The sequence below is a fragment of the Coregonus clupeaformis genome, unplaced genomic scaffold (genome assembly GCF_020615455.1).
Source record: "Coregonus clupeaformis isolate EN_2021a unplaced genomic scaffold, ASM2061545v1 scaf0039, whole genome shotgun sequence".
In the NCBI taxonomy this organism is placed as follows: Eukaryota; Metazoa; Chordata; class Actinopteri; order Salmoniformes; family Salmonidae; genus Coregonus; species Coregonus clupeaformis.
Genome location: NW_025533494.1, coordinates 779,944 through 798,911, shown reverse-complemented (window position 1 = coordinate 798,911; position 18,968 = coordinate 779,944). Strand labels below are relative to the sequence as shown.

Sequence of the window (18,968 nt, the reverse complement as noted above, 5' to 3'; positions counted from 1 at the left end):
TTACGGCTGAGAAGCTGTTCTAAGGACTGTATTTAAGAAGGTGAATTTAAGTGGGACCATCCTGTTACTCTCTTCAAACCATTGTCTACTACACTGCTCTCATCACCCCACAGGGGATCATCGACACGGCTGATTAGTCGTCCTCAGAAGACCACTTCCAGAACGAGTGAAAGTAAACAGACGACTAAGAAGAAGGACATTCTGACCTCTTGTGGACAATCTGAGCCTTACATCTGAGCCTTACATCTAAAAGGCCATCCGGAAAGAGAAGGCCCAATCGACCCTTCCCACGAAGGCCTGGGTCCAACAGAGACGACGAAGACAAACGCGTAAATACATGCATTACTTCTTACCAAACGGGCGACAGTTCTGGCAAAGTATTATGATTACTATGAGCTTAGGTCCATGTGTATCCAAGTGTTTCTCTCTCTCTCTCTCTCTCTCTCTCTCTCTCTAGCCATCTTTTGTAACAAGTGTCATATTGTACATCACAGTACGGTTGAAATATATATGGCAAATAGAAATCCTATATGGATGGTGTTAAGAGATGGATGGGAGGTATTGAATGGGGTTGAAGGATGGGTCTAATAACAAATAACAACAAATAATAACAAGATAACTAATAATGTAAGCATACTGTGTCCATAATAAGTATATAGGTAGTATGTTGGGAGCTTTTGGGAAAGAGCACAGTTAGAAAGATATGGCATATAGAAGCAAACCGGATGGACATCATGAAAATGATCGGAGAGGTTGAGAGTAGAAGAAGTTCAGGAGCAAAAAAATAAATTAATATATATATATATATAGATATAGAATTATTGTAAAATTAACTCTGTCCATAAGGTGTAGATAGTAAGTATAGACCGGTAGTAGAGGCCTGGGCGTTGTTGTTCACTAATTTACTCCAAGTAGGGAAAGGATGGTGGGGTTGAAAAGTAATAAAGGGGAATATATATATAAAAAATAAAATAAAACATGGGGGATTGGAAGTGATGCAGACAATTACATTGATAGAAGATACAATCTATCTGCAATATTAAGCTGATCCATCCCAAAAAAATAAAAAAAATAATAAATAAATAAACAAGTGTCATATTGTATTCGTTCGCTAGGGACCAGTTTTCATTGTATTAAGTTTCTAATCCCTACCTATACCGTGTATGTGTTTGTATCTTGTGTTATCATTTTTTATTAGTTAGTAAATAAATGATTAAATTAATTTGTGTGGTACTGAATAATCAGTAAGACCCGGGTTCGTGCAGACTTAAAGAGCCTACGACTTTCAGAATGAGACTGATATGAGGCAAATTATTAATAAATGATTGTTAAATGATAAGAGATATCTAGATATCTTTAGAGTTCATTCGGGAAACGGTAACTCGTTAAACAACTTTTCCCGTGGTGCCCCAAATTCCTAATGAGTTAATTGTTACATGATTAATTTAATCTAGTAACAATTAAACATAGTAGGTAATTATTGGATAAATAATAGTCATCACAATAATGAAAGTCACATCACGACGTGGGTATATGTTGTGAAATTGTTAGATATTACTCCACTGTTGGAGCTAGAAGCTACACCCGCAATAACATCTGCTAAACACGTGTGTGTGACAAATACAATTTGATTTGATCTGTCTGACATTTGAAAAAAAAAATCAGTATTGAAATTCGATCTCTAGCTGTCCCATAATAATGAACGTGTAGAGGTCGGGAGTCGAGATGAGACAGGCAGGCAGCTTTTCTCAGCCAGTCAAAATCATGAATAAGCATAATTTTTATGTATATATACAAATAAATGTCAATAGAAAACAGGTAAATCGAAGCAAAGTGCAGCTAGTTTGCAGTCTTTCCAGCTTCAGTTTGAAGTTATTGTGTTAGCGGTGTTGTTGGCTAGCTCCTCTGAACAACAGTGTCCTGATGAGAGAGCACATTTTCTATGCCAGGTGAAATTGTGCATCATTAGCTCATTGTTATGGATGTATCCAAATAAATGTCACTGGAAAACAGCTTAAACAAATGCAAATGCAGCTACTTTGTTATTATTCTGGCTGCACTGTTTAATGTGACTGTAAATTAGCCGTAGTTGGCTAGCTAGTAAGCGAGTGATAAGAACATTGCCAGCCAGTATCATAATAGAACATTTAGAACGAACGACTGGGTTGCGTCCATAGATACAGAACAAAATCTCGCTTAGGGCCCTCAAAAGGCTAGATCACAGCTATGTCATTGGGATGTTGATCTATTATGTAATGCATCTGTTTGTTATTTGATTAACCAAATCAACTAACAACAACAAAGATAATTATTAATTAACATTAATTATTACTTCCAGAAAAAAACATCTAAAGAAAATACATGATTATAATAATGCTACACATGAATTATTACATCCAAAAAATACAAATTTAAAAAAATACAATATTATAACTGTAGTAACTTGACAAGGAATGTCCACACGCATTTCAATAATACTTTCCTTTACTTTCAACCCAAGAAACAAAAAGTGTACAGCCATGTACAAATGGTACCAAAACAGTAGAACGATACAGCCCACTCAACCTGTGGTAGAATCACATTGTACAGATCTGACTCTTGGTGATGATATCATCAAAGGGGAAAGGTCACGGTCAATGGCAATAATAACCATGCACACATGAATAGCAATCATACTATACTGCAGGTAAGTACAACACATATTCAATGTAATTATTTATATAGCGTCCACACAATAACACTTCTCCCCCCTCAATTTAAATCCCCCCTGTAAGGAAAACATAAGGTTAACAAGTAAACCACATCAGTGTTTTCTTTTCTTTACTTCACAACACTGTAGAACTTCTGCTGGTGTAACTGTAAATGTAAACAACTAAGTCTGCTGCTCCAAACAAACACTAACACCACGAGTCTCTCAGTCTCAACTACAGAGTTAGTCTTTCAGGAGGCTTGTGACTACGCTGTGATCTGCGCAGTACTCCTGGTGTGCCACGAGACACAGGTAAGGCGTGTCCCAGTGGAGCTGGGTCTGAGGGCACAGGAGCGGGTTGGATGTTTGTGAGAGAATGTCCATCACCCTCTGCTGGAACCACTGAATGCCCCTGTTCCTCAGATACTGTTTCCTGTGGGGTTTCAACTTGTATACTACCACCCACAGCTGTTCCGTCTGAAAACATGATCTTGTTGTCACGCCCTGACTCAGGGGACTCGTATATATTGAGTCAGAGTGTGTATGTTCTATGTTGGTGTATATCTATGTTGATATTCTAGGATGTGTATTTCTATGTTGGCCGGTGTGGTTCCCAATCAGAGGCAGCTGTCGCTCGTTGTCTCTGATTGGGGACCATACTTAGGCAGCCTATTGGCACTAGTGGGTTGTGGGATCTTGTTCCGTGAAAGGTATGTTGTTTGTGTACCTTGGACTTCACGTTTCGTTTCTTGTTTTGTCGTTGTGTTTATAAGTCTAATAAACATGTATGCATATCACGCTGCGCCTTGGTCTGACCCGTTCATGAACGAACGTGACACTTGTCTTTGTCATAGCGGAGGCGGAGGTGGTCCTGGTGTCTGCGCATGACTCGACCATCAGTCAGTTTGACCACAAAGGAGACAGGACCACTCTGACTCAGAATGATACCTGGCAACCAGCGTTGGCTGCTTGTGAAGTTGCGGATGTAGACAGTGTCATTGGGTTTTAACTGTCTCTCCCTCGCGTGGTGGTCATGTCTCTCTTTTTGTTTCTCCTGCTTCCGTTCCACTCGTGCTTTGATGTCCGGACACAGTAGATCCAGGTGAGCTTTTGGCTTTCTGCCCATTAACATCTCCGCTGGAGCCTGTCCTGTTCTTGTTTGTGGTGTGATGCGGTACTGGAACAAGAACCGAGAGAGCTTAGTTGTGATGGTTCCCCCAGTCATTCTTTTGAGCCCCTCTTTCAGTGTCTGCACAGCCCGCTCCGCTAAGCCGTTTGAGGCTGGGTGAAACGGAGCGCTGCGGACATGGCGAATCCCGTTTCTCCACATGAATTCTTGGAACAAGTCACAGGTAAACGTTGTTGCGTTGTCGGACATAAGAGAGTCAGGCAGACCATGGGTTGCAAACACCTGCCGAAGCTTTTCGATGGTTGTGGTCGCTGTGATGTTGTTCATGATGTTAGCCTCCAGCCACTTGGAGTGCGCGTCCACCATGACAAGGAACATGTGACCCATAAAAGGGCCTGCAAAGTCTATGTGCAGCATAAGGAATCTTTTCACTTGGGACAGGATAGGATCCTGGTCTGTCCACTGTTTGATCTGTTTCACAGGTGAGTTTGACGATCTCTCCATTAGGAAAATTGTTTCGGGAGGCACCACCGTTGTGGTGGGCATCTCTGGTAGCGGGAGACGGCTGAGCGCGTCTGCGTTTGCATTGTCCTTCCCCGCTCTAGTGTACTGGTAAGCTGACAGTGTGAGGGCCCAGCGCTGTATCCTTGCTGAAGCCATGGGAGGAATGCATCTTGATTCACTGAAAAGGCTCATCAGTGGTTTGTGGTCAGTCCATATGGTGAAATGACGACCGTAGAGGTACTGATGGAAGCATTTCACAGCAAAGACTATGGCCAGACATCTTCTTTGTCTAACTGTGAATAACCCTTCTCAGCACTCGTCGGCATACGTGATGCGAATCCAATGGGTTTCTCTGACCTGTCATCCATCTGATGAGAGAGTACTGCCCCGACGCCATAGGGCAAGGCGTCACATGACAGGATGATCTCTTTGTCTTGGTCAAAATGAACCAGAAGTTGTGCTGATTGTAGTAGTGCTTTCACTTCCTTGAAAGCTTTCTCTTGTGCTGGCCCCCACTTCCATTTACAGTCTTTGTGGAGCAGCTGATAAAGTGGAGCCAACACTGTTGACAGCTCAGGGAGGAACTTACCATAGTAGTTCACCATGCCCAGGACCGACCTGAGCTCGGACACATTCTTGGGGTTTGGAGCATCCTTGATTGCCCTGACTTTGTCCTCCACAGGACACAGACCCTGCGCTGTGATCTTGTGACCTAGGTATGTCACACTCTGTGCTTGGAATGTGCACTTGCTACGCTTCAGGCGCAGCCCTGCCTCAGAGAATCTCTTTAACACCTGGGCCAGATGGTGGAGGTGCTCCTCCTCTGTCTCCCCTGTAACCAGGATGTCGTCCAGGTACACTGCTACATGAGGGATCCCCTGCAGCAGATTGTCCATTGTCCTCTGGAAAATGGCTGGGCTGGACGCCACTCCGAAAACCAAGCAGTTGTACCTGAACAAGCCTTTGTGCGTGTTGACTGTGACATACTCTTTTGAGTCCTCGTCCAGGAGGAGTTGTTGGTAGGCGTGACTCATGTCAAGCTTTGAGAACGTCTTACCTCCTGCAAGCGTCACAAACAGGTTCTCCACCCGCGGCAGCGGGTAAGCGTCTAGCTTAGAGGCCCCGTTGATGGTGAGTTTGTAGTCCCCACATATACGCACCGTGCCTTCACTTTTCAGAACGGGAATGATTGGAGCTGCCCAGCGGGAGAACTGAATGAGAGTCATGATGTTTGTTTCCTGCAGCCGCTCCAACTCATCTTCCACTTTCTTTTTCATGGCGTAAGGCACTGTCCTGGGCTTGAAAAAGCGAGGCTCGGCCTGAGGATCCACGAACAGCTTAACTGCAGTGCCCTGCAGTGTGCCCAGTTCATCTTTGAAAATCTCAGGGTACTTTTGAATGACATCCTCAGTCACTCGGTTGTGTTTTATCTCACCCCAGTTCAGTTGTATTTTGTTAAGCCAGTCACACCCTAGTAGTAGTATTCCCTTTCACCACCAGGAGCCGTGCTCTCGCTTCCTGGCTGTCCTTGTCAACCTCCATCCTCATCTGCTTTCCATCTACCTACACTGTAGCATAGATATGCTCTGCACGCGGCTCACTCACATTAAACATGTTGTAGGAACAATGCTCTTCCTCCTCCTCTGTGCTCTCTAGGTGGTGCGCTGCTGACTGCGGCTTCAGTGCTGTGAACTTGCCCAGCCCAATCCGCCCACCCTCTGGCTTGCTCCTAGGACCCCTGCATTTTTTAGCTAAATGTCCCTTTTTGTTGCAATTGTGACAGACAGTATCCTTGAACTTACAATTGTTTGCATAATGTGTTCCTCCACATCTGAAACATTCCACTGCTTTTCCCCTTTTTCCTGCCACCTCTTTTGTCACCTGATGCACTGCACAACTTCCACTGACTGTTGGCCTTTTGAATATTTTTCACATTACTAGCGGCCATCTCCATCCCTTGAGATAGTTCCAATGCTCTCTTGAAAGTCAGTGTGGCTTCCCCCAGCAACCTGCGCTGTCCTCATTAATGCCACAGACTAATCTGTCACGGAGCATGTCCTCTAACATAGGCCAAACTCACAATGTTCAGAGAGTTCAAGTAATTCAGCAACAAAGTTAGCAACAGACTGACCTGTTTTCCGAAAATGGTAGTTAAACTTGAACCTCTGGACAATCACTGAAGGCTTTGGATTGTGGTGAGTCTGAACGAGAGAGCAACTAGATCGCCAAAAGGAATTTCTCCCGGTCTCCTTGGTGTAGCCAAATTCCTCATTAGCTTGTAGGTTTTAGCCCCACACACACTCAAGAGAATAGAGCACTGTTTAGCCTCATCTGTAATTCCAAGTGTCCCAACCTTTCCACATATTCCGTCCAGTCCTCGTTCTATTCCACAAACTCGGTGATAGTCCCAAACATTGCCATTATAACGCCAACTTGTCCTTGATCTTCGTTAGCGATTTTCACCTGCTGCTGATCGTCCCCGTCGGCGTCTCCCTCCAGCGGCGGCTGCTCTCCGTCGCTCATCGCCCTGTACATGTTGATAAAGTTTTATCCTCGTCGCCAAAAATATGTAGTAACTTGACAAGGAATGTCCACACACATTTCAATATTACTTTCCTTTACTTTCAACCCAATAAATAAAAGGTGTACAGCCATGTACAAACGGTACCAAAACAGTAGAACGATACAGCCCACTCAACCTGTGGTAGAATCACATTGTACAGAACTGACTCTTGGTGATGACATCATCAGAGGGGAAAGGTCACGGTCAATGCCAATAATAACCATGCACACATGAATAGCAATCATACTATACTGCAGGTAAGTACAACACATATTCAATGTAATTATTTATATAGTGTCCACTCTATAACAATAACAATATTACTAGGGCTGTCAAATGATTAATATAATGAATCGCGATTAATCGCATTCAATTCTGTAGTTAAACGCACATTTTCTATTTGCTCAAATTTGGTGCTAAATAAAGATTATTTCCTTTTTTTTTATATGTGTATTTAGTTATAGGCATGTAGGGACAGAATCACAAAACATATTCTGTATCAGAATGATTTTAATGGCATATGCACCATAAACAAGTTAAGCAATACAAAAGTCCTGGAACTTACTAATGCTCCCAGTAGGCCAGGTAATGCTCCCTCATACATTCTCTCTCTCTCTCTCTCTCACACACACACACACACACACACACACACACACACACACACACACACACACACACACACACACACACACACACACACACACACACACACACAAACACACACACACACATACACACACACAGTTAAAGCTTCAGCCATTCCAAATGATTGTTCTCCCAATTACTGATTGGAGGGTTGGCTATAAGAAAAAAACTACTGGCTCTATGGATACAACGAACATAACTTGTCCAACTATGTAATGAATTCCACAGAACATAAACCTGCGACCATACACTTCAGTCGTCCTCCTATTTCTTTTCACTGAGCCAGTTTCAAAGACAAACAAGCCTGTTGACATTTTCAGATGATAAAGCTGCTCTCTTCTTTTGTACGATATGCCATAGGGAGTGAAAACAACCTCTCACAAGGTACTGATGTAGCAGGCGTTGCCAGGTACCTTTGTGCAATGCAGGCCAGCCTGGTGTGTGCCCCTGCATGATGTGACCACCACTGTAGTGGACAGTCCTCCATGTTGATGCTGGGCTCTGCTTTGTAACGCTCCACACATTTCTCAATGGACTCCTCCTCTTCATCAGAGTCAGACTCAGAAGAACTCAACAAAAGGGCAGCTTTCTTCTTTGGTGGCTGTGACTCTGTTGCTTTATCAGGTTGCTGTGCAGGCCTATCTTCCTTCAGCAAGTTGCTGACCAAATCCCACACCTCACCCCTCTCAGGTCTAGGAAGGCACTTCAGGTCCTTAAACCTTGGGTCGAGTGCTGTGGTGATCTTCAGCCATGTGAGCTTGGCGTTTTCCTTGCGTTTTTCCAGGTCTGTTGTGAATGTCAGCTTGATTCTTACCATGTAGGCAGGGTCATCATCTGAGCTCTCCATCACCTGAAGGAGATTACACAAATCAGGCAACACCACTGAGCAGGAAATGTACTTCTCTCCTCCCAGAGGTTCAGTCAAGTACCTGCAGTGAAAGATAATTCAAAATCACTTCAGTCAATTGTGAGAGACTTGTTATACACAGACTGTATCTCTCTCTCTCTCTCTCTCTCTCTCTCTCTCTCTCTCTCTCTCTCTCTCTCTCTCTCTCTCTCTCTCTCTCTCTCTCTCTCTCTCTCTCTCTGTCTCTCTCTCTCTCTCTCTCTCTCTCTCTCTCTCTCTCTCTCACACACACACACACTCTCTCTTTCTCTCTCTCTCTCTCTCTCACACACACTTTACACACTCACTCTCTCACAAATACACACACAAAACCATATTATAACACTAATAGTGAGATAAAGAATATTACCTGCAGGGCTTGTTATACACAGACTCTCTCTCACACAAACTCTCTCTCTATCTCCTGCTCTCTCTCTCTCTCAATTCAATTTCAATTTCAATTTAAGGGCTTTATTGGCATGTGGAACGTATGTTAACATTGCCAAAGCAAGTGAAGTAGATAGTAAACAAAAGTGAAATAAACGATAAATATAACAGTAAACATTACACTCAGAAATTCCAAAAGAATAAAGACATTTCAAATGTCATATTATGTCTACAGACAGTGTTGTAACAATGTGCAAATAGTTAAAGTACAAATGGGAAAATAAATAAACATAAATATGGGTTGTATTTATAATGGTGTTTGTTCTTCACTGGTTGCCCCTTTCTTGTGGCAACAGGTCACAAATCTTGCTGCTGTGATGGCACACCGTGGTATTTCACCCAGTAGATAAGGAAGTTTATCAAAATTGGGTTTGTTTTCAAATTCTTTGTGGATCTGTGTAATCTGAGGGAAATATGTGTCTCTAATATGGTCATACATTTGGCAGGAGGTTAGGAAGTGCAGCTCAGTTTCCACCTCATTTTGTGGGCAGTGTGCACATAGCCTGTCTTCTCTTGAGAGCCAGGTCTGCCTACGGCGGCCTTTCTCAATAGCAAGGCTATGCTCACTGAGTCTGTACATAGTCAAAGCTTTCCTTAAGTTTGGGTTAGTCACAGTGGTCAGGTATTCTGCCACTGTGTACTCTCTGTTTAGGGCTAAATAGCATTCTAGTTTGCTCAATTTTTTTGTTAATTCTTTCCAATGTGTCAAGTAATTCTCTTTTTGTTTTCTCATGATTTGGTTGGGTCTAATTGTGTTGTTGTTGTCCTGGGGCTCTGTGGGGTCTGTTTGTGTTTGTGAACAGAGCCCCAGGACCAGCTATTTTTTTTTTTTTTTTTTTATGGGGGTAGATCAGCTTACTATTGCAGATAGATTGTAACTTCTATCAATGTAATTGTCTGCATCTCTTACAATCCCCCATGTTTTTTATATATATACTCCCCTTTATTACTTTTTAACCCCGCAATCCTTTCCCTACTTGGGGTAAATTAGTGAACAACAATGCCCAGGCCTCTACTTCGAGCCTATACTTACTATCTACACCTTAAGGACACAGTCAATTTTACAATAATTCTATTTTATTTGTTTTTTTTTGTTTTTGCTCCTGAACTTCTTCTACTCTCAACCTCTCCGATCATTTTCATGATGTCCATCCGTTTTGCTTCTATATGCCATATCTTTCTAACTGTGCTCTTTCCCAAAAGCTCCCAACATACAACCTATCAGTGGCTGCTCCTGAAAAAATTCTCAGGAGGGGCAATTTTTCTGATGATTTAGGTGACCTACACACATTTTAAAAAAGATATGTCCAGCAACAACATGAAGACAGGGGCAGCATATAAGTCAATACCAGAAGCATTTATTGACTGATCTCAAAAGTGTTGGCTTACCAGGGTTGGTGGAGCCCTCAGTTTCATCTTTGCCTCGCAAAGCTAACTCAAACACTCCGCAAAAACTTCACACACTGGATTAGCCGGCTGAGGATGTGGCGGTTCTTGCTAATGTCGTAGTAAATATATTTGTTATAGTGAATATGGAATATGATATGTTGAGTAAAATGTTGTGCTAAGATCTATTTAGGTCAGGAGCTGGTTATAAGTTCTGTTCCTATCCAATAACAATGGACAAAAGGGTCCTATCTTGTCAGCCTTGTCAGCAGGTGGCCAAGGACAACACCCACGCCATAGGCCTCTCAGTTCTTCCAACTCACGAGTTCTTGCTCTGAGGACACACACACACACAAACACACACACACACACACATCATCACTGTTAAACACACACACACACACACACACACACACATCATCACTGTTAAACACACACACACACACACACACACAAAAATCCCCTCTCTTAGGCTGAACATTTGAAGACAGAGAACCCGACTCAGAGCCAATGCAACAGTGACAGTAGCCTGGAGGGGACCTCGCCCAACTCATCAGGACCAATCAGAAGATCAGAACTACTAGATTCAACCTACTTCATTTATTGCATAAAATGTCTGCACACAATGTTTCGGGGCTCTCTTTAGATAATAATAATAATAATAATAATAATATGCCATTTAGCAGACGCTTTTATCCAAAGCGACTTACAGTCATGCGTGCATACATTTTTGTGTATGGGTGGTCCCATATGGATCGAACCCACTACCTTGGCGTTACAAGCACCATGCTCTACCAGCTGAGCTACAGAAAGTGGATACTCATGGATGCGCATCGCAATTGTAAAATGTCAACACAATTGGAGACACCACGTCATTTTTGGAGACATGTTATTGACAGTAAACTATTGTAGATGCGACTGCTAACTAAATAAAACATTTTAGCTGGCTAGCTAATCATCTTAGCTAAATGTGGGGCAAACAATTCAGTTATTTACCGTTAATTTGAGGGATTGGGGTGAAAGAAATCGAGTTACATAGTGATACTTTACGATATACTGTATTGACAATATCGCAATATTTTAGCGCTAGTTGGCTGTACCTGCACCAAAACACCATTATTGTTCCTTCATAGCTTGTTCTCAATCTTTTCACATTGGGAGCCAATTTGTTTTCAGCACTTTTATTTCCATGACTGATCAAAACTCGTTCTCATGGCTTTCTGATCCCTCTGCAACAGACATATGGTGCGCAATAAAATCACATTATCGAATCGCAATACGTATAGAATCATGAGACTCGCAATGCTGATGCATATATCTTATCGTGAGGTTCCTGGCAATTCCCAGCCCAAGTTCATTTGCCACAACAAATCTCTTCGCTAGCAAACGCGATGTCTTCTCCAAAACGGCAATGTGTCTCCAGCAATGTTTACTTTTTTGACGTTCTATGGCATCTCCACTTTCCAAGCATATATGACCACATGTAATATTTTGGTAAGTGATGCAAATAGTGAACTATGTAGGGCCAGGATGTAAAATATATGTAGCTGCAGCAATTTCTCTTATCTGATATGGTAAGTAATGGGGCTTAATTTATAGCTCCCTAAGAGTTTGACGAACGGGTCCGTGCACGCGATTCCAGATATCTTTACCTCTGAATAAACTGCCTTTATTATACCATATCCACCCTGTCCAAAGTCTCTACTTGGTCTCAGTTCTCCAGTAAACTTGTGATTATCAACACTAACCTCATCGTTGTGGCGGCGGACAGCTAGCCTGTATCCCTCATCCAGTTGAGTGAGTGGCAATGTCTTTTTTCGTTTCGTACCAATTTTTTGGAAAATCCTCGGGTGTAGGACTTTCCGCCTTTAGTAGAAACCTGTTGAATTATTAAATTTGGTCTGGGAGGTCCTAATTGTTTCGTTGCCAATTTATCTTAATTTGTTCGCGACAAAAAGGAACTTCTTTCAAAGACACAATCCGCTCTTTTCTCAGTTACGTTCATGGTTACGTAACGTATGACGCAAAGCGCGTAAGTGCAAGCCCACAGACACCCATTGAGATTGTATTGAAGGCTCTGAAATTTGAAAAAATAGATTTTACATGGGAGTCTATGACAGACTTCTGGGCGATTTTCAACCTGACTGAAATCGCCCCCAAAAGGGGGGAGCCATTTGAAGCACGACTTTAGCCTGATTCGACATTTAGTGGCAGTGTGGCACTGTGGCAGATCAGACGTATAGATTACAACACTGATAACTACTGTTGCCGTGATATAATTGATTAGAAAAAAAATCCCTTCCTTTTCCCGTTTGGCAGTGCGTCGCCCATATCGCCCTATTGAACAGGCCGCCCCTGCAACCTATATACTTATTATGGACACAGTATGCTTACATTATTAGTTATCTTGTTATTATTTGTTGTTATTTGTTATTAGACCCATCCTTCAACTCCATTCAATACCTCCCATCTATCTCTTAACACCATCCATATAGGATTTCTATTTGCCATATATATTTCAACCGTACTGTGATGTTTTACAAAAGTTCTGAACCTTTCTATTCTCATTGCTTCTACAGATTGTGAATTAAAAATAAACATTTTTGCTAAAAGTATTATTATATTATTGATCGATTGACTATGACTTTTCAGATCACCCAGTAGTGCTATCTGCAAGGTTAGCTCCAGGTAAATATTGCAATCCTTTAGCCATTCCTGGACCTGTGTCCAAAAACAAGCTACAAATGGACAGAACCAAAACAAATGATCTAATGATTCTGTCTCTTCACAGCAAAATCTGCAGAGCTGGGAAGATTGTATCCCCCATATAAATAACATTCTATTGGTAGCAAGAATTTTATATAATAATTTAAATTGAAAGATTCTAATTTTTGAATCCGGTGTCATTTTGCGTGTCAGTTCATAAACACTATGCCATGGGATCGGTACGTCAAAAATCTCTTCCCAACTATTTTGCAATCTATATGGGACGGCTGTCAATCCGTTGGTCCATAAGTGAAACTGATATACTTTTTTATTTATCACAGTTTTCCTTAACCAATTATGTTCTTTAATGCAAGGCCGACAGACAAGTTCCTTACTTTCTCCCCCTTCCACTTTGTCACACCCTGGTTCTGGGACTCGTATTGTTGAGCCAGGGTGTGTGCATTCTATGTGTTTATTTCAATGTTGGTAGTTCTGTTGTGTCTATTTCTAGGTTGTTGTATGTTTGTATTGAGTGACTCCCAATCGGAGGTAACGAGTGTCAGCTGTCGGCTCGTTATCTCTGATTGGGAGCCATATTTATACTGTGTGTTTTCACCTTGGGGTTGTGGGTTTTTGTTCCTAGTCAGTCATTGTCACTGTGGACTTCACTATCGTCATTTATTGTTGTTGTTTTCGTGGTTGCTTTAATTAAATAAAGTCAACATGTTCGCTAAACACGCTGCGCCTTGGTCCGCTTCCTTAGACGATCGTGACAGAAAAACCCACCACAAAAGGACCAAGCAGCGTGTCCAGGAGCAAAGAGACTGGACATGGGAGGAGGCGCCTGGTAAGGAGATCGAGAGGCTGGCGATGGCCCAGGTGGGCAAATCGTGGTCCTGGGAGGACATGCTCGGGGGCAAGGGACCTTGGGGGAAGATCAAGGCCCTGGCGAGAGAGGAGCAACGGCGTCAGCAGGGCCATCGTCGGAAGGACGAGAGGCAACCCCAAGAAATTTTTAGGGGGGGGCACACGGCATGGACGACGGAGGCAAAGATGGGGCGAATCCAGGAGGCCACCAGGCCAGGGGTACACCGCCCTGTACGTCCTGTGCGGATGCCTCACACAGAGTGTGTGAGGGTAGGCATTCAGCCAGGACGGGTGGTGGCCGCTGTTCACTCCAGGCCTCCTATCCGTCTCCACAGCCCGGTCCGGCCTGTTCCTGCCACCCGCACCAAGTCTACGGTGTGCGTCGACAGCCCTGCCCGACCTGTTCCTGCTCTACGCACCAAGTCTACGGTGTGCGTCGACAGCCCTGCCCGGCCTGTTCCTGCTCTACGCACCAAGTCTACGGTGTGCGTCGACAGCCCTGCCCGGCCTGTTCCTGCTCTACGCACCAAGTCTACGGTGTGCGTCGACAGCCCTGCCCGGCCTGTTCCTGCTCTACGCACCAAGTCTACGGTGTGCGTCGACAGCCCTGCCCGGCCTGTTCCTGCTCTACGCACCAAGTCTACGGTGTGCGTCGACAGCCCTGTCCGGCCCAGTCCTGCTCCCCGCACCAAGTCTACGGTGTGCGTCGACAGCCCTGCCCGACCTGTTCCTGCCACCCGCACCAAGTCTACGGTGCGCGTCGCCAGCCCGACCCGGCCTGTTCCTGCCACGCGCACCAAACCTACGGTGCGCGTCGCCAGCCCGGTCCGGCCTGTTCCTGCCACCCGCACCAAGTCTACGGTGTGCGTCGCCAGCCCGACCCGGCCTGTTCCTGCCACTCGCACCAAGCCTACGGTGCGCGTCGCCAGCCCGGTCCGGCCTGTTCCTGCCACTCGCACTAAGCCAGGGGTGCGAGAAGTCAGCCTGGTAAGGCCCGTTCCTCCTCCACGCACCAGGCCTACGGGGTGCGTCGTCAGCCCTGTCCGGCTCGTTCCTGCTCTCCGCACCAGGTCTGTGGTGCGCGTCGCCAGCCCATTCCGGTCCATTCCTGTTCCACGCACCAAGCCAGGGGCGCGTGTCGTCAGTCCGGCTCCGGCCAGCGGGGCTAGACAGGACCAGGGGTACTGTGGGGGTGTATCGGAGGGTGGTGGTCTAGGCCGGAGCCAGAACCGCCACCGAGGAGGTATGCCCGCCCAGCCCTCCCCTGTTTGGGGTTTTTGAGGCGCGGTCGCAGTCCGCGCCTTTAGGGGGGGGTACTGTCACACCCTGGTTCTGGGACTCGTATTGTTGAGCCAGGGTGTGTGCATTCTATGTGTTTATTTCAATGTTGGTAGTTCTGTTGTGTCTATTTCTAGGTTGTTGTATGTTTGTATTGAGTGACTCCCAATCGGAGGTAACGAGTGTCAGCTGTCGGCTCGTTATCTCTGATTGGGAGCCATATTTATACTGTGTGTTTTCACCTTGGGGTTGTGGGTTTTTGTTCCTAGTCAGTCATTGTCACTGTGGACTTCACTATCGTCATTTATTGTTGTTGTTTTCGTGGTTGCTTTAATTAAATAAAGTCAACATGTTCGCTAAACACGCTGCGCCTTGGTCCGCTTCCTTAGACGATCGTGACACACTTTCCTCTTCCACTTTTGCGGTAAGGCTGCAATTATTTGGTTGTAATATTGGGTAGAGCAGACATTTCCATATGTTTTTGTTAGCTGCATGTGCGACTTAACTCCACCAGTCCTACCGATGATATCATTTACGAAGATTATACCTTTTTTAAACATTCTGTCAAAAAATTAAGGATTTTTGTCAATTAGTATATTTGAATTTAACCACAATATTTGTTGCATTATTTGTTTTGTCGTTTCTAGAGGATTAAATTGAAATTGCAACCAACTTTCTATGGCTTGTTTTAGAAATAGTGATATTTGGGAGATGATTTCCTTTTCAAATAACTGAAAATGAGTTGTTGTAATCTGAATAAAGGGAAAAAGGCCTTTCTTGAACATTGGGTGAGACAATCTTACTAATTTGCTGGAGAACCAGTTCGGATTTAAGTATAACTTTTGTATGACTGAAGCTTTTAGTGATAGGTCTAATGCTTTAATATTTAATAATTTCTGTCCTCCGAATTCATATTCATTATATAAATAGGCCCTTTTAATTTTGTCTGGCTTGCCGTTCCAAATAAAATTGAATCTTTTTTTCTCATATAATAAAAAAAATTGTTCGCTAGGCGTAGGCAAGACCATAAGTAAATAGGTAAACTGGGATAATACTAAAGAGTTCATCAGGGTGATTTTTCCACAAATTGACAGGTATTTTCCTTTCCATGGTAGTAAGATCTTATCTATTTTTGCTAACTTTCTATTAAAATTGATTGAAGTGAGATCATTTATTTCCTTTGGGATATTTATTCAGAGTATATCCACATCACCATCAGACCATTTTATTGGTAAACTACATGGTAATGTAAAAATTGTATTTTTTAGTGATCCAATACGTAATATAGTACATTTGTCATAATTTGGTTGTAATCCAGAGAGGTTTGAAAATGTATCTAGATCCTCTATGAGGATGTGGAGGGATTCTAATTGTGGATTTAAAAGAAAACATGAATCATCAGCGTACAATGACACCTTTGTTTTTAAGCCCTGGATTTCTAGTCCTCTGATATTATTATTGGATCTGATTTTAATAGCTAACATCTCGATGGCCACAATAAATAGATATGCCGATAGTGGACAACCTTGTTTCACTCCTCTTGACAGTTTAAAACTTTCTGAGAAATAGCCATTATTTACTATTTTACACCTAGGGTTACTGTACATGATTTTGACCCATTTTATAAGAGATTCTCCAAAATTGAAACGCTCCAGGCATTTATATATAAACCCCAGTCGTACTTTATCAAATGCCTTTTCGAAGTCTGCTATGAATAGCAGGACCAGCTTACTTTGGGGACTCTTCTCCAAGTTCATCTCTCTGTAGGGGATGGCTTTGTTATGGAAGGCTTGGGAATCACTTCCTTTTAAGTGGTTATAGAATTTAACGGCTCTTTTCTGGATTTTGATCATTAGCGGGTATCGGCCTAATTCTGCTCCGCATGCATTATTTGGTGTTTTTCGTTATACATGGAGGATATTTTTGCAGAATTCTGCATGCAGAGTCTCAATTTGGTGTTTGTCCCATTTTGTGAATTCTTGGTTGGTGAGCGGACCCCAGACCTCACAACCATACAGGGCAATAGGTTCTATAACTGATTCAAGTATTTTTAGCCAGATCCTAATTGGTATGTTGAATGTTAAGTTCCTATCTCTCTCTCTCTCTCTCTCACACACTCTCTCTCTCTCGCTCGCTCTCTCACACTCACACTCTCTCCCACACTCTCACACACTCTCTCTCTCTATCTCACATTCTCACACTCTCTCTCTCTCTTTCTCTCTCTCTAACATACACACACACTCTCTCTCACACACACACTTTACACACTCGCTCTCTCACAAATCCACACACAAAATCATATTATGATTCTGTCTCTGTCTCTCTCTCTCTCTCTCTCTCTCTCTCTCTCTCTCTCTCTCTCTCACACACACACACACTGTCACGCCCTGGCTCTGGGGACTCTTAAATGTTGAGTCAGGGTGTGTATGTTGTGTGTTGTGTATTTCTGTGTTGTGCATTCTAGATCGTATAGATCTATGTTGGCCGGTGTGATTCCCAATCAGAGGCAGCTGTAGCTCGTTGTCTCTGATTGGGGACCATACTTAGGTAGCCTATTGGCACTAGGGGGTTGTGGGATCTTGTTCCGTGTGAGGTATGTGTAGTGTTGCTGCCTTTGACTTCACGTATCGTTTCATTTGTTGTTTTGTCATTGAGTTTATTCATAATAAACATGTACGCATATCACGCTGCGCCTTGGTCCGTCTCGTCCGTAAACGATCTTGACAGAAGATCCCACCAAAATAGGACCAAGCAGCGTGTTCAGGAGCAAACGCCGGGAATTAAACAGGAGGTTACTTTAGTAGATGTCCTCCTCGGGTGGGGGAGAATTACGGAGGAGGAGGCCGTCCGCTACCGGAAGGCGATGAAGGAGGATGCCCAGGTAGGAGAGGAGAAACGGCGCCAACAGTGCCGACGACGGAGACCCGAGAGGCAACCCCAATAATTTTTTTTGGGGGGGCACACGGTGTGGACGACGAGGCAGCAGGAGGCAGCGACAGGGCGGATCTGCAGGTTAGGAGAGGAGGCCACCAGGTTACGGGGGCTATTGGTCCAGAGGGAGCAGGAGTTATTTGGTCAGAGGGAGGAGCTACAGGCGGCTATAAGGGAGAAGGAGAGTGTAGAGGCACGGCGAGAGGAGCTGGTTAGGCAGCAGAAGGAGCGGGGGTTTATAAAGGAACCCAGTCCCGCTCCTCGCACCAAGAAAGTGGTGCGTGTCGCCAGTCCGGTCCGGCCCGTTCCTGATCCCCGCACTAAGCCAGTGGTGTGTGTTCCCAGTACGGTCCGGCCAGTTCCTGCTCCCCGCACCAAGCCAGTGGTGCGTGTTCCCAGTCCGGCCCGGCCCAGTCCTGCTTCCCGCACCAAGCCAGTGGTGCGTGTTCCCAGTCCGGCCCGGCCCGTCCCTGCTCCCCGCACCAAGCCAGTGGTGCGTGTTCCCAGTCCGGCCCGGCCCGTCCCTGCTCCCCGCATCAAGCCAGTGGTGCGTGTTCCCAGTCCGGCCCGGCCCGTTCCTGCTCCCCGCACCAAGCCAGTGGTGCGTGTTCCCAGTCCGGCCCGGCCCGTTCCTGCTCCCCGCACCAAGACAGTGGTGCGTGTTCCCGTTCCTGCTCCCCGCACCAAGCCAGTGGTGCGTGTTCCCAGTCCGGCCCGGCCCGTTCCTGCTCCCCGCACCAAGCCAGTGGTGCGTGTTCCCAGTCCGGCCCGGCCCGTTACTGACCCTCGCACCAAGTCAGTGGTGCGCGTCTCCAGCCCGGCCCGGCCCGTTCCTGACCTTCGCACCAAGTCAGTGGTGCGCGTCTCCAGCCCGGTCCGGCCCGTTCCTGTCCCTCGCACCAAGCCAGTGGTGCGGCGTCGCCACCCGGCCCGGCCC

The 18,968-nt window shown here is 44.8% G+C and overlaps 1 pseudogene; it reads right to left on the bottom strand.

Moving 5' to 3' along the window:
* Positions 1-2,932: 2,932 nt before the first annotated feature.
* Positions 2,933-8,377, bottom strand: LOC121561533 (annotated as a pseudogene).
* Between the last annotated feature and the right edge of the window lie 10,591 nt (positions 8,378-18,968).